This window comes from Triturus cristatus, chromosome 7, assembly GCF_964204655.1.
Source record: "Triturus cristatus chromosome 7, aTriCri1.1, whole genome shotgun sequence".
In the NCBI taxonomy this organism is placed as follows: domain Eukaryota; kingdom Metazoa; phylum Chordata; class Amphibia; order Caudata; family Salamandridae; genus Triturus; species Triturus cristatus.
In genome coordinates, this window is record NC_140590.1 from 368,359,960 (window position 1) to 368,373,318 (window position 13,359).

The window sequence follows — 13,359 nt, forward strand, 5'->3', positions numbered from 1 at the left end:
TGTCTGTGTGCCGCCTGTCGCCACTGTCAGGTGTGAAACGCACCGTACATACGCTCTGAGGGCGTGTGTACGGTCCCTATCACTATGGGAGTGCTCGCGTATGCGCACGCCATAGTAATACGGACCGTACAGGCATGTGTGCGGTCCCTATCACTATGGGAGTGCTGGCGTATGCGTACGCCATAGTGATAGGGACCGTACACACGCCTGTACGATCCGTTTCACTGCATTTGGGGTGTCCTAGGTCCGTGTGTATAAATATTGAAATAACATAGGGGACACATGAGGGACAAGTATAAGGGCCTAAATGCATGCTGGTTGTCATGGAGACCGAGTTTAAAGTTTGAATTTTTGCATCAGGTGGCCAGCAGAAGTCGGTTGGAAACAATATACTTTGTTGCAAAGTCGTTGTTGACTTGACATCATGCTCAATTTTTAAACCATGCAAAGCCACTCACTGGGGTAGGTTTAAAGGGATTGGAGGAAACGTAGGATGCTAATGTGACTGACCAATCACTCTGTACTCCTGTAAATGAAACAGCCCAGCAAGGCAGATATAAGGCAGCCAGGTCCCATGAGAGAGCACTTGCCTGCACATCCTTTCATTCCACAACACTGCTGCTGCTCGTGATTCCTCTGGCACCATGTCCAGGTCTGTGGAGAGGGCTCAGCCATTCACCATGGAGGAGAATATGGCGTTGGTGGATGTGATCCTCCCACAGTACACCATGCTGTATGGTCGACCAGGGGAGCAGGTGGGTGCTGACTCCACTAGCTTAGACTGTGCCCCTTTTTTGTGACTGTGACTTCTGGCATTGTGTCCATGTGTGACAGACATGCAATGTTGTTTAGAGTGGGTTCCAGGGTGGGGAATGCCTCATGTCTCCCATGCAGAGCATGCTGTAGTTCCTGTGTGCACTCCTCACTTGCATAGTGCTTACTGTGACAATCAATGCATGGTGCATGCAACATTCAGCCTGGCTACTCCTCCTGGGAATGTTGTTTCTACAGTCCTGATGTGATTCTGTGGTCCCCCCAGTGTGACAGGTGACAGTACCCATAGATGTGTGTTTGTTTAGTGTACCTGTGCTGAGAGTGTCCAAATGATGTGTTCGTCCCCTGGACATTGGTGTGTGTGTGTGAGTCCCCTGTCATGTGGGTGAGTGCATATGTGGAGTGTTGCACGCCAGCTGCATGAGGGATGGATATACCCTGCCCATCTGATGTGAGCAGGGAGCAGTGCTGTGTGACTGCTGTGCTGAGCCAGCCCCACACCTGTGACACCCCCCAGTCTAGTGGCACATGGGCAGAGTGAGGTTTGTACCCGCAGTTGTCAATGGCAGGTGATTGTCCTATGCCTGTGTGTGTCTGTGTACTCTGCTGAGGTTGCGTCAGTGTGCTGGGGCATGTGACTGCTTTGAGGTGCTATACATAATCCTGGTGTAGCTTGTGATGCACAGTGTGATCCAGGATCATTGATTGTGTGGCACCCCTCATGCCACCTGTGTACTTTCAATGCCACGTAGTGCATTTGGCCTTCCCCAGAGGATAATGTCCCTATGACAAAGGTGCAATGAGTTGCCTCCATACCATGGCCTGTTCAAACAAGAAAAATTATTAATATGTGTGTCTCTGTGTCATTGCTCAGGTGTATTAAAGTATTCTCACTTTTGCATCCTCACAGGTAGGCGTCCATGCCAAGGGGGAGATATGGAAGCAAGCCGTCAGTGCCGTGAGGATTACGGAGGGTCGGACGCGGCGCCTAGCCCAGGTGAGGAAACGCTGGCAGGATATCCGGTGCTGGACGAGGAGGATCGCACGGGTCCTGCTGGGGGACTCACCTGAGAGCCAGAAGAAACGTGGGCGCCGGCGTCTGACCCACATCCATAAGCGTGTGCTGGCGGTGGTCTTCCCCGACTTGGATAGGCGCTTACGGGAGAAGCAGCAGCAGGAAGGGGGTAGGTACATGTGTGTTTGTTGTGTGTCACCAGCTTTTAGAAGTGCGCAGTTGCATGGATGCACTGCCAGGGTTTAAATGTGCAGTGCATAACCTGTTCCCCTAAGTAAACCGGTGCTGTTCTCCCTCCCTTCCCCTCCTTGCCATGTGTTCCCTGGTCTGTGTGTAGTCACTCTTGCACAAGGTTATCTAGGCTGGCAGTTAATCCAAGTGCCAAATGCTTGCAGCATCATGTGTGGGGGTGGTGTGTAACAGGTTTTGGGACCTTGCCTGTGCCCTGGCCAGTTCAGTCATTGTGGGGTCCATGTCAGTTGGCACTGATGGTGAGTCCCGACATAGGAGTGTGTCTTAAAAGTGTACTGCCTTACAGCATGCATGTCCAATGTTGTGCCCTCTGACATGATGTGCATGAGTGGGAGTAATGCATAGTGCAGGGACGGTTGCTTCAGTTGCAGTCATATCCTTCCAGGACCATGGAGGAGTGTGGCCACTACCGTGCCCTGGGGCACCATTCCCTAGGTATCATGTGTGTCATCCAACAATGTGGACATTCTCTGTGTCTTCGGCATAGGTTGGGCTCTGTGGCATTGTACCCTGGCCTCATCTGTATTTACATAAACTGTGCTACATGTGTCCACTGTACAGTGTGACCCAATTTTGCTTGTGCATACTCACAGTGGGCAGTGCCTGTGTGTATTGGTACGACAATCTGATGATGGTTGATTGTCAATGATATAGGTGGACAGGCGCACCAGGGGTAGTTTGTGTACAATCAGGATTTAGTGCAGGCCATGTGTTTTCATCCCAGAGTAAGAGGTGTAAGTACTTCCTCTGTCTCAATCACATGGTCTCAGGTAGGGGGTGGTTTGTGCGGGCAAGGCCTACATGTCAAAATATGGAGTCTCCTTGCTAGGTCTGGCCTGTGTGTGATGTTTGTCTGCACATACACTCAAGGTGCAGTGACCCAGTCATGTTGGGCATGGTTTAATGTATTAGCTTTGCAGCATGTGCAAAAAGTTGATATACATGGTTCCTGCTCATCCCTTTTTTGGCAACGCTGTGTGGTGCAGATGCTGTGCATGATTGTCCCCAGAGCCTGGCTCCTCTGTCCAATTTAATATCAAGTAATTTGCTGTTGTGTCATGCTCTCCATTGTTTCTCAGTGGCATGGTGGGCCAACCAACTGTGTGTTGCAGGGCCTACATATGTACCTTGTATTGTAGATGTTACTCATGTTGCTTTTCAGGCTATGCACTGTGACCTATGTAGATTTGACTCATGTGACATATGTATACAGGTGTCTGATTATTTCCTATCTCTTGACCTTGCCCACAGCATCGTCGGGGGACTCCGAGGGAGACACGGCAACGGACCCTGAGGAGGGAGCGAGCACCAGTGCCAGCAGTGTTGTCTGGTCTGGCGCATCGAGTGGCACGGAGGCCGAGGGGAGTGAGGCGGAGGACCTGTCCAGTCCCACCACCGACTATGACGCTGACGGGTCCGAGGCTGAGCTCCCAGAGGGGGCGGAGGCAGGTCCCACAGCTGAAAGCAGTACTCCATCTCAACCCGCCCCCTCCATTACCATCACCGGCCTCCCACTTGCTCGGGTCCCTTCCCGCCGTGCTAGGTCACCACGTGTCTCCTTCTTGCCAGGCACCGCACCCCCTGCCCCTGTCTCCACTGCTGCCGTGAATGCCGAGTCTGTGGACATCCTGCGCCAGTTGCAGGTTGGTCAGACTGCGATGCTTAATGTCCTCCATGCCCACACCCGAGTGCTCACCCAGATGGAGGCATACATGGAGGGCATCTCAGCTGCGCAGTCTGACCAACGCCAGTTGCTGAGGTCCATAGACTCGACACTGACTGCAGCAGTGGATCTCCTGCAGCGCTGCGTCCCCCCCCTACCCCTGCACCATCCACACTTCCCACTCCCATGCCTGTCCCACGCACACCCAGACGTCCCCATGCAGGTACCCCACCAGATACAGGCACCACACCACCAGGGAAGGCCAAGCGCACACCTCCTCTCACGCACACACAGGGTGAAGTAGGCACACCCACTGGGTTGGGGGGCAAACGGAAGACACGCAGCCACAGTGGGAGTCCACATTCCTCACAACCCACTCCCTCCAAATCCACTCCCCTCAGCTCTCCTGGCCATGATTCCAACAAAGATTCCTTCATGGCTGCTCTGTCCCTGAGCCCCAAAGTGACACCACCCCGCAAGCGGTCAAAGGAGTCCCCGGTCAGGGTAGTTGAGTCCCCCCCCTATCCACACCCTCCCTCAGTAGTGCTGCAACCCATCCCTCCGACCCCCCCCTTCTTCCTTGGGGCCTGTGGTTCCTTCGGGTGCAGGGGAGACGCAGGGGGACCTTGCAACCGTGTGCAGCGCCATTCTCACCACCACCTTTGGCGCTGCTCCACCCCCTGTGGTGGAGTCTTCCGTCCCTGCACCCACAACACCTGCCCTTGACCCTCCTGTCCCTGCGGTGCCTGGTCCTTCCCCCCCACATGATGCCCCCCCCCTGTGGAAGCAAAGGAGGTATGAACTGTGCAGGCAAGCTAGGGGACACGCGTCCCTATGTGTCCCCCACCAGGAATTGGACTATGGACTGCCCTATGGGCCTTGTACATAATGCACTTTTATTGACAATTTAATTTTTTCATGCTGAATAAAGCAATGTTTTTTTTCCTTTGTGCACTACTGCTTTTCTGGTATTGCTGTTGGTGGTGCTGCTCCATGATTTGGGGTGGTGATAATGTGTTAGGTGTCTGGGAAATGTTGTGGTGTGCTGCTCATGGGGTGGACCCTGGTATCTGTGTGCCATCACAAGGGCTCTGCAAATAATCTTGGCTCATGTGTGTTCTTACTGTATGGTGAAATTGTCCCAAGGTGTGTTCCTCCCTCTGTGGACCCTGACATCTTCCCTGCAGGGTGTTTCCTTAATGTTGTGCTGAGCTGTGTCTACATGTCCTTGGTGTGTGACGGATCCGTTCAACTTTGGCCATGCATGCTGGGCAATGTCTCCACCTGCATCATTAGTGGCATCCTTGGTGGTCACTGTACTTGTGTATGGAGTTTATTGACATTACTTCATGTGGACATGTTCCCTTTTACACACTATGCATGTGTGTTCTCCCAGCCTCGCACACATGTGTTACGTGTTCTGCAGGGTCTTTGGGCACCTGACTGACATTTGTGGCCATTGTATCTGTGGGTACTCCACCCTTTTCTTTCCATGGGCACTGCTGGGAGGACTCTGCACCCACCCCTCCTATGTCTGGGCACTGCTGGGAGGACTCTGCACCCACCCCTCCTATGTCTGGGCACTGCTGGGAGTGATAGGCACCCACCCCTCCTATGTCTGGGCACTGCTGGGAGGACTCTGCACCCACCCCTCCTATGTCTAGGCACTGCTGGGAGGACTCTGCACCCACCCCTCCTATGTCTGGGCACTGCTGGGAGGACTCTGCACCCACCCCTCCTATGTCTGGGCACTGCTGGGAGTGATAGGCACCCACCCCTCCTATGTCTGGGCACTGCTGGGAGGACTCTGCACCCACCCCTCCTATGTCTGGGCACTGCTGGGAGGACTCTGCACCCACCCCTCCTATGTCTGGGCACTGCTGGGAGGACTCTGCACCCACCCCTCCTGTGTCTGGGCACTGCTGGGAGTGATAGGCACCCACCCCTCCAATGTCTGGGCACTGCTGGGAGGACTCTGCGCCCACCCCTCCTATGTCTGGGCACTGCTGGGAGGACTCTGCACCCACCACTCCTGTGTCTGGGCACTGCTGGGAGTGATAGGCACCCACCCCTCCAATGTCTGGGCACTGCTGGGAGGACTCTGCGCCCACCCCTCCTATGTCTGGGCACTGCTGGGAGGACCCTGCACCCACCCCTCCTATGTCTGGGCACTGCTGGGAGGACTCTGCACCCACCCCTCCTATGTCTGGGCACTGCTGGGAGTGATAGGCACCCACCCCTCCTGTGTCTGGGCATGTACGCTCGGGACATACACGGGTGGGGGTACGCTCCGTACATGCACGGGTGGGGTGTGGGTATGCTCCATTCATACATGGGTGGGAGTACGCTCCTTACATACACTGGTGGGGTGTGGGTACGCTCCATTCATACACGGGTGGGGGTACGCTCCATACATACACTGGTGGGGTGTGGGTACGCTTCATTCATACACGGGTGGGGGTACACTCCATACATACACGGGTGGGGGTACGCTCCGTACATTCCCGTACCCACGCTCTGCAGGCCTGGGTACGGGCCGTACCCATGCCTTTGGAACGTGGGTACGGTGCGTACCACCATTGTTGGGGTGCTGTAGGGGTCCGCATCGTACCCAGGCCTTAAGAGCATGGGTACGGGTTGTACCACGCCCACCCCTACGTCACTCCAACAATGGCGGTACGGCCCGTACCCACGCTCTTCAGGCCTGGGTACAGTGCGTACCCCTACAGCACCCCATTGGGGTCCGCACTGTACCCAGGCCTGAAGAGCGTGGGTACGGGCCATACCGCCATTGTTGGAGTGACGTAGGGGTGGGCGTGGTACGACCCGTACCCACGCTCTTAAGGCGTGTGTACGGTACGTACCGGAATTGTTGTGTTGCCGTTTCGCGTCAACATCCACTTCCGTTGTGGCGGACGCTTGCGTTGCTGGACACGCCCCCACCCCCTCAAGGTGACCAGGTCCTGCAGGTCAGGTATGTCCAGGGCATGTCTGATTTGGGACTTGGGTGGGGGTTATGTGTCCTGCCCCCGCCCCCCCCCCCTTTGCCCCTGGGTGTTGTTCTGACCTTCTGCGGCGTCTGCGTCAGTTTCTGTAGAGCAGGTGGACTGCTATGAGGGCTGGGATGGCACGTAGGTTCGGGTCCATGGCTGTCCGTCGCGTACAGGTGCTCCTTGTGCGCGTCCTTCTGATTTCCCAGCAGTTTTTGGCAGCCGGAGAATATAATCCGTGCGGGGTGACGTCGGTGCGGATCGTACTTCCTGGTTTGTGAAACGAAGCCTGAATGCGTCCCGACGTCACGTCGGCGCTTTCCCGGATCACATTTGTATGTATATTTTCGTCAGTCGGTGTTTTGTACGATTCGCACGGAAATAGTGTTTCCATGCGAATCGTACTTGCATTTTTGTAATGTTTTTTGGCCGGGTACGAGTCGGACGGAGAAAATGCTCCGTCCGACGGTTCGTACCCGGTTTCTCCAGGATCGGAATCGGCCCCTTAGTTGTGGAAATCTACTTTTTATTTAAAGTATTAATGTATCATTAACATTAATACTCTGTTTCAGTAGATATTACCTATGTTTATAGAGTCTAACAAACAATGAATTCATACACAAATATCTACTGAGAAATCTCAGAAATAAACTTATATTGGACCAGTGATTTCATGAATCCAGATTTAAAGGCTGTCTAAGTCAGCATTTGATTGACTGATGGCTATGAAAGAATTTTAATGACCCCTTCGCTGCTATGTGTTGCCCTCCCAGCATTTTTTGGCTATTTGGGTCAGTTCAATCTTACGCCCCCATACCTTTTTGTCCACTTAAGGTAACCACGCCAAATTTGCGTCTTTTTTCCCCCAGTATCCTGGGGATTCTAAAGGCACCCAGGGTGTGTGGATTCACCTGGAGGGGACTGAGCAATTAGCCAAAATACAGCAAATTTTAGTTTTTGGGGGGAACAATGGGAAAAAAGTGCTGCAGAAGATAGCATCTGTTTTTGTCCTGCAAACAGCATCAACAAAGGGTTTGCGATGCTAAAATCACCATCTCCCCAGCTTTCAGGAACAGGCATACTTGAATCCAAAAACTAAATATTTGACCAGTTTTGGCATTTTAATGGGATATGGACCATTTTTCCTTTTTTTGTGCTTTCAACTTCCTTCCAGTGGTGGAAACGGGTATGAAACCCATGGTGGATTCCCAAAAACTATACATTTCTGAAAAGTAGATAACATTTTGAACCCAGCAAGGTTTTCCTATAGAAAAAAAAATAACATTTGAAATAAACAAATATTGAAATTGAGTTGGAAAAAACAGCAATTTCTTTCTACATTTACATCTGTAACTTCTTCGGACTATGGTAGATTTTCAACAGCAATATACCGTTACGTCTGCTGGACCCTTCTGGCTGCGGGAATATATATGGCTTGTAGGTTCTCCAAGAATTCGAAGTACCAAGAGACAATAACTGAGTATACACAATTAATTTGGTAAAATATAAAGAGTGTAAAATAGGTATCAAGGAATGGAGTTTAGAAGCAGTGGTTATTTGCACATCTCTGAATTTGTGGGTAGCCATACTAGCATGTAAAATAGAGGACATTTCTGAAAATGACTTTGTTCTTACACACTGTCTTACATTTGGAAGGTGCAAATGCAGAGACAGACAACTCGTAATACACATGTTCTACTATTCTGTGTTCCCCTACGTTTCCCGATAAAAATGGTACCTAACTTGTGTGGGTAGACCTAGTGCCTGGGACAGGAAATGACCCAAAATGCAACATGTCTACATTGCATTTTTCCACTGAAAACTGACCCTTTTTTGTCACTGTGTTTAGCTGTGGATTTTGGGCAGTAGCTCAGCCGACACCTAGAGACACTTAGCAAACCTGTAAATTTTTTAGAACTAGGCACCTAGTGGAATCCAGGATGAGGTGATTTGTGTGGCTCTCACCAGGTTGTGTTACTCAGGATCCTCTGCAAACCTCACAATTTGTCCAAAACCCCCCCACATTTTCCTCATATTTCTGTGATGGAAAGTTCTAGAATCTGGAACTTCCATTCACCCAGAGTTTACCCAAGTCTCCCGATAATAATGGTACCTCACTTGTGTGGGTAGCCCTAGTGCCCGCATCAGAAAACGGCCCAAAACGCAACATGGGTGCAGCCCATTTTTCCACTGAAAAATTACTCTTTTTTTCCAATATGGCTAGGTTTAGATTTTGGACGCTAGCTCATCTGGCACCTAGGGAAACCTAGCCAACCTGTAAATGTTTTAAAACTAGACACATATGGCTATTCATAGTGGTCTTACATGCATGGCTCTCAACACGTTTTATTACCCAGAATCCCTTGCAAACCTCAAACTTTAACAAAAAAGTAACATTTTTCTCACATTTCTGTGATGGAAAATTCTGGAATCTGCGGGAAGACACAAACTTCCTTGCACCCGGCATTCCCCCAAGTCTCTAAAAAAATATGGTACCTCATTTGGGTGGGTAGACCTAGAACAGAAATGTGAGGAAAATGTATCTTTTTAGCGATATTTGAGGTGTGCATGGTATCCGGGTTAAGTAAACACTGGGTGATCCACACAAGCCACACCGCCCTGGACTCCCCTAGGTGTCTAGTTTATGAAGATATCTGGGGTTGGTACATTTTCCCTACAGACAATGTACAACCTGGCTGAGAACGACGGAAAAAACAAAAATTACTGCACAACCATCTTATTCCTCAACTACACACACACACAGGGGCGGCTCCTCCATGTGGGCAGAGGAGCGTAGCTCCACTGCTTTCTCGCAGTATGAGAAGCAGAAACATAAAATGGTATTTTAAATACCATTTTATGTTTCTGCTTCTCGCACTGCGAGAAAGCAGAAGGGTATGCCTGGTTGTGGGCGGGTGGGTCTGTTGGAGTTCATGGGAGGAGTGGCTTGCCCACTCTGAGTGCGCTGACTGTTTGGTCGGCCCCAGGGCGCATCCCTTGCCAAAGGGGCTGCTCCCCGACATATAAATAAATGAAGGGGAGCGATCCAACCTCAAGATGCCCAAATAAATAAATACCTCGTGGCTTGTGGCTTCTGCCCCCCTTTGGGGCAAATTGGCATAAACATATGGCAGATTTGCTCCAAAGGGGGAAGAAAAGGCCAGAATATATATCTCCAAAGGGGAGCGACACTTGCCCAATGGGCCACTCCCCAAAACAAAAAAACAAGTATATGAAACATCCCTGGTGGCATAGTGGGCATTCCTGCTGCACGATCGTGGCCCCACGCATCATCGTCCAGCAGGAATGCACTGTAAACAGACAACAGGGAAAGGAAATCCTCTTTCCTTCCCCCAATGAGTTTTTTAAGTTTATATGATGGTACAACGCATGCCTGTAGTACACGGTCTCTACCACGACCATGTCTTTACCACGCATGCCTTTTCCACGCATGCCTTTACCAACACAAATTCGTGGTAAAGACATGATGGGTAAAGGATCATGCGTGCTAAAGATAATACCCTTGTCCCCTGCCCTTGAAACTGTCCCTTTCTCCCTGCCCAAAGCCCTAGAAATTAACCCCACGTACCAAAAACTACCTCGACCCCAGCCCCCCCACCCTGAGCCCTAAAAACTGGTCTCTGCACCCCTAAACTACCCCGACCGAGCCCCTCCCGCCCTGAAGCCTAAAACTTCCACCTGCCCTGTAAACTGTCCCTTTTCCTCTGTCCCACCTGGTGATGAGACAGAATATCAAGTTGAAAATGTCAACTTACACAAATATCGAGTTGGAAATATTGTGATTCAGAAATATCGACAGCAAGAATTTCGTGGTCAAGAATATCGAATTTAAGGTAAGATATATCGTTTTAAAAAATATAGAAGTCATTAATATTGTTTGCAACAGTATAGATGTCTAAAATATCGATTTTTTAATTAGTGTTATGTATTTTAGTTGATATTTTAAATGTATGTGATGTATGTTTTTTGTATAAGTTGTGTTTAAGTGTTTTAATATATGTGTTAACTTTTTAGTAGTTATGAATTTTATTTTAATTAAATTTTGCATTTAATAGTTCTGTAGCGGGTTGTGGGTTTATAGGAGAATAGGGTTGGAAGTAAATTAATTATAATAAATTAATGATTATTTTAATTTAGAATTTATAGCATTAATTGTGGGAATTAATGTATTTGCAATTAATTATTAATTAGTTGTTAATTAATATTCATTCATTAATTGATTAATAATTATGGTAAGTGTGTAAAAAAAATAGGTGCAGGTTGTGAGGTTTATAGGGGTAAAGGGTGGGAAGTAATTTATTTTTGATTAATTAATGATTAGTTGTTAATTAATATTAATTATTTGATTGAAAATTCTTTATGGATTTTTTAAAATCAATTTTAGGTGTGGGTTGTGGGGTTTATAGGGGTAAAGGGTGGAAAGAAATTTATGTTTAATTATTAATAATTCGTTGTTAATTTATATTAACTAATTCATTGATAACTATTTATGGTAATTAGGTGGCTTTTTTTAGGTTTAGGTCAAGGGGTTTATGGGGTAAAGGGTGGGAAGTAACGTATTGTTAATTAATTAATAATATGTTCTTAATTAATATTAATTAATTGTAATAATTTTAGGGGTGAGTTGTGGGGTTTATAGGGGTAACGGGTGGGAAGTAATTTATGTTTATTAATTGGTAACTTATTTTAACTAATTAATAGATAATTAACTACGGTAATTGTGTAATTTTTTTAGATGTGGGCTGTGGGGTTTATAGGGTAAAGGGTGGGAAATAATTTATGTTTAATAACTTAAAAATAAGTTGATCACAGTAAAAATTAATTGATCATTAATATTAATTTATATTTAATGAGGGTATTTGTTTCTATTTTTGTGTGTGGGTTTTATTGTTATAGGTGTACTGTGTGGGGAGTAAATACATTTTACTTACTTTATAATTAGTTGTTAAATACTATTAGTTTTCTAATTGAAAATAAGTTTTAATTGTGTAATACATTTTTTCACAGTTTAATTTTAGCTGTGGGTTGTGGGGATTATAGGGATAAAGAGTGGGAAGTTAGATACATTTTATGTTTTTTAATTAATAATATTTCTTTAATTGGTAATTAATTATGATAGTTTTTATTTATTTATTTTGAGAGTTCTAGAACGTGTGGCTACCTCCGACTGAGCTGTCCCGGCGCTAAGGCGGCAGATTCACACAACGGCACAAGCGGAGGACATAGGTGCCGATTACGATCCTGTAAAACCCGGGGAAAGGGGGGGGGGCAGGAGCAGGGGCAGGCCACAAAACCCCCACCAAAGTCACACAGCACACATGCCCTGGACATACCTGACCCCCAGGCCCTGGTCACTACGAGGGGGTGGGGGTGTGTCCAGCAAAGCCAGCGTCCGCCACAACGGAAGTGGTTGACGACGCGAACCGGCAACACAACAATACAGGTACGTCCCGTACCAACGCCTTAAGACCGTGGGTACGAGTCGTACCACGCCCACACCTACGTCACCCCAACAATGGCGGGACGGCTCGTACCCACGTGCCAAAGGCCTGGGTACGGCCCGCACAAGCATTCCACAGCGTGGGTACGGATATGTACGGACCGTACCCCCACCCCCCGTATGCATGGAGCGTACCCCCCCACCCCAACAGTGTAAGTACGACCCGTACCCTCACCCGCGTATGCGTGGAGCGTACCCCCACCCCAACAGTGTATGTATGACCCGTACCCTCAGCCGCGTACGCATGGAGCGTACCCCCATGCCAACAGTGTATGAACGACCCGTACCCTCACCCGCGTACGTATGGAGCGTACCCCCCATGCCAACAGTGTACGTACGGACCGTACCCCCACCCCGTATGCATGGAGCGTACCCCCCACCCCAACAGTGTAAGTACGACCCGTACCCTCACCCGCGTATGCATGGAGCGTACCCCCACCCCAACAGTGTATGTACGACCCGTACCCTCACCCGCGTATGTATGGAGCGTACCCCCACCCCAACTGTGTATGTACGACCCGTACCCTCACCCGCGTACGTATGGAGCGTACCCCCCACCCCAACAGTGTATGTACGACCCGTACCCTCACCCGCGTATGTATGGAGCGTACCCCCATGCCAACAGTGTACGTACAGACCATACCCCCACCCCGTATGCATGGAGCGTACCCCCCACCCCAACAGTCTAAGTACGACCCGTACCCTCACCCGCGTATGCATGGAGCGTACCCCCACCCCAACAGTGTATGTACGACCCGTACCCTCACCCGCGTATGTATGGAGTGTACCCCCACCCCAACCGTGTATGTACGACCCGTACCCTCACCCGCGTATGTATGGAGCGTACCCCCCACCCCAACAGTGTATGTACGACCCGTACCCTCACCCGTGTACGTATGGAGCATACCCCCCATGCCAACAGTGTACGTACGGACCATACCCTCACCCCGTATGCATGGAGCGTACCCCCCACCCCAACAGTCTAAGTACGACCCGTACCCTCACCCGCGTATGCATGGAGCATACCCCCACCCAAACAGTGTATGTACGACCCGTACCCTCACCCACGTACGTATGGAGCGTACCCCCCATGCCAACAGTGTATGTACGACCCGTACCCTCACCTGCGTATGTATGGAGCGTA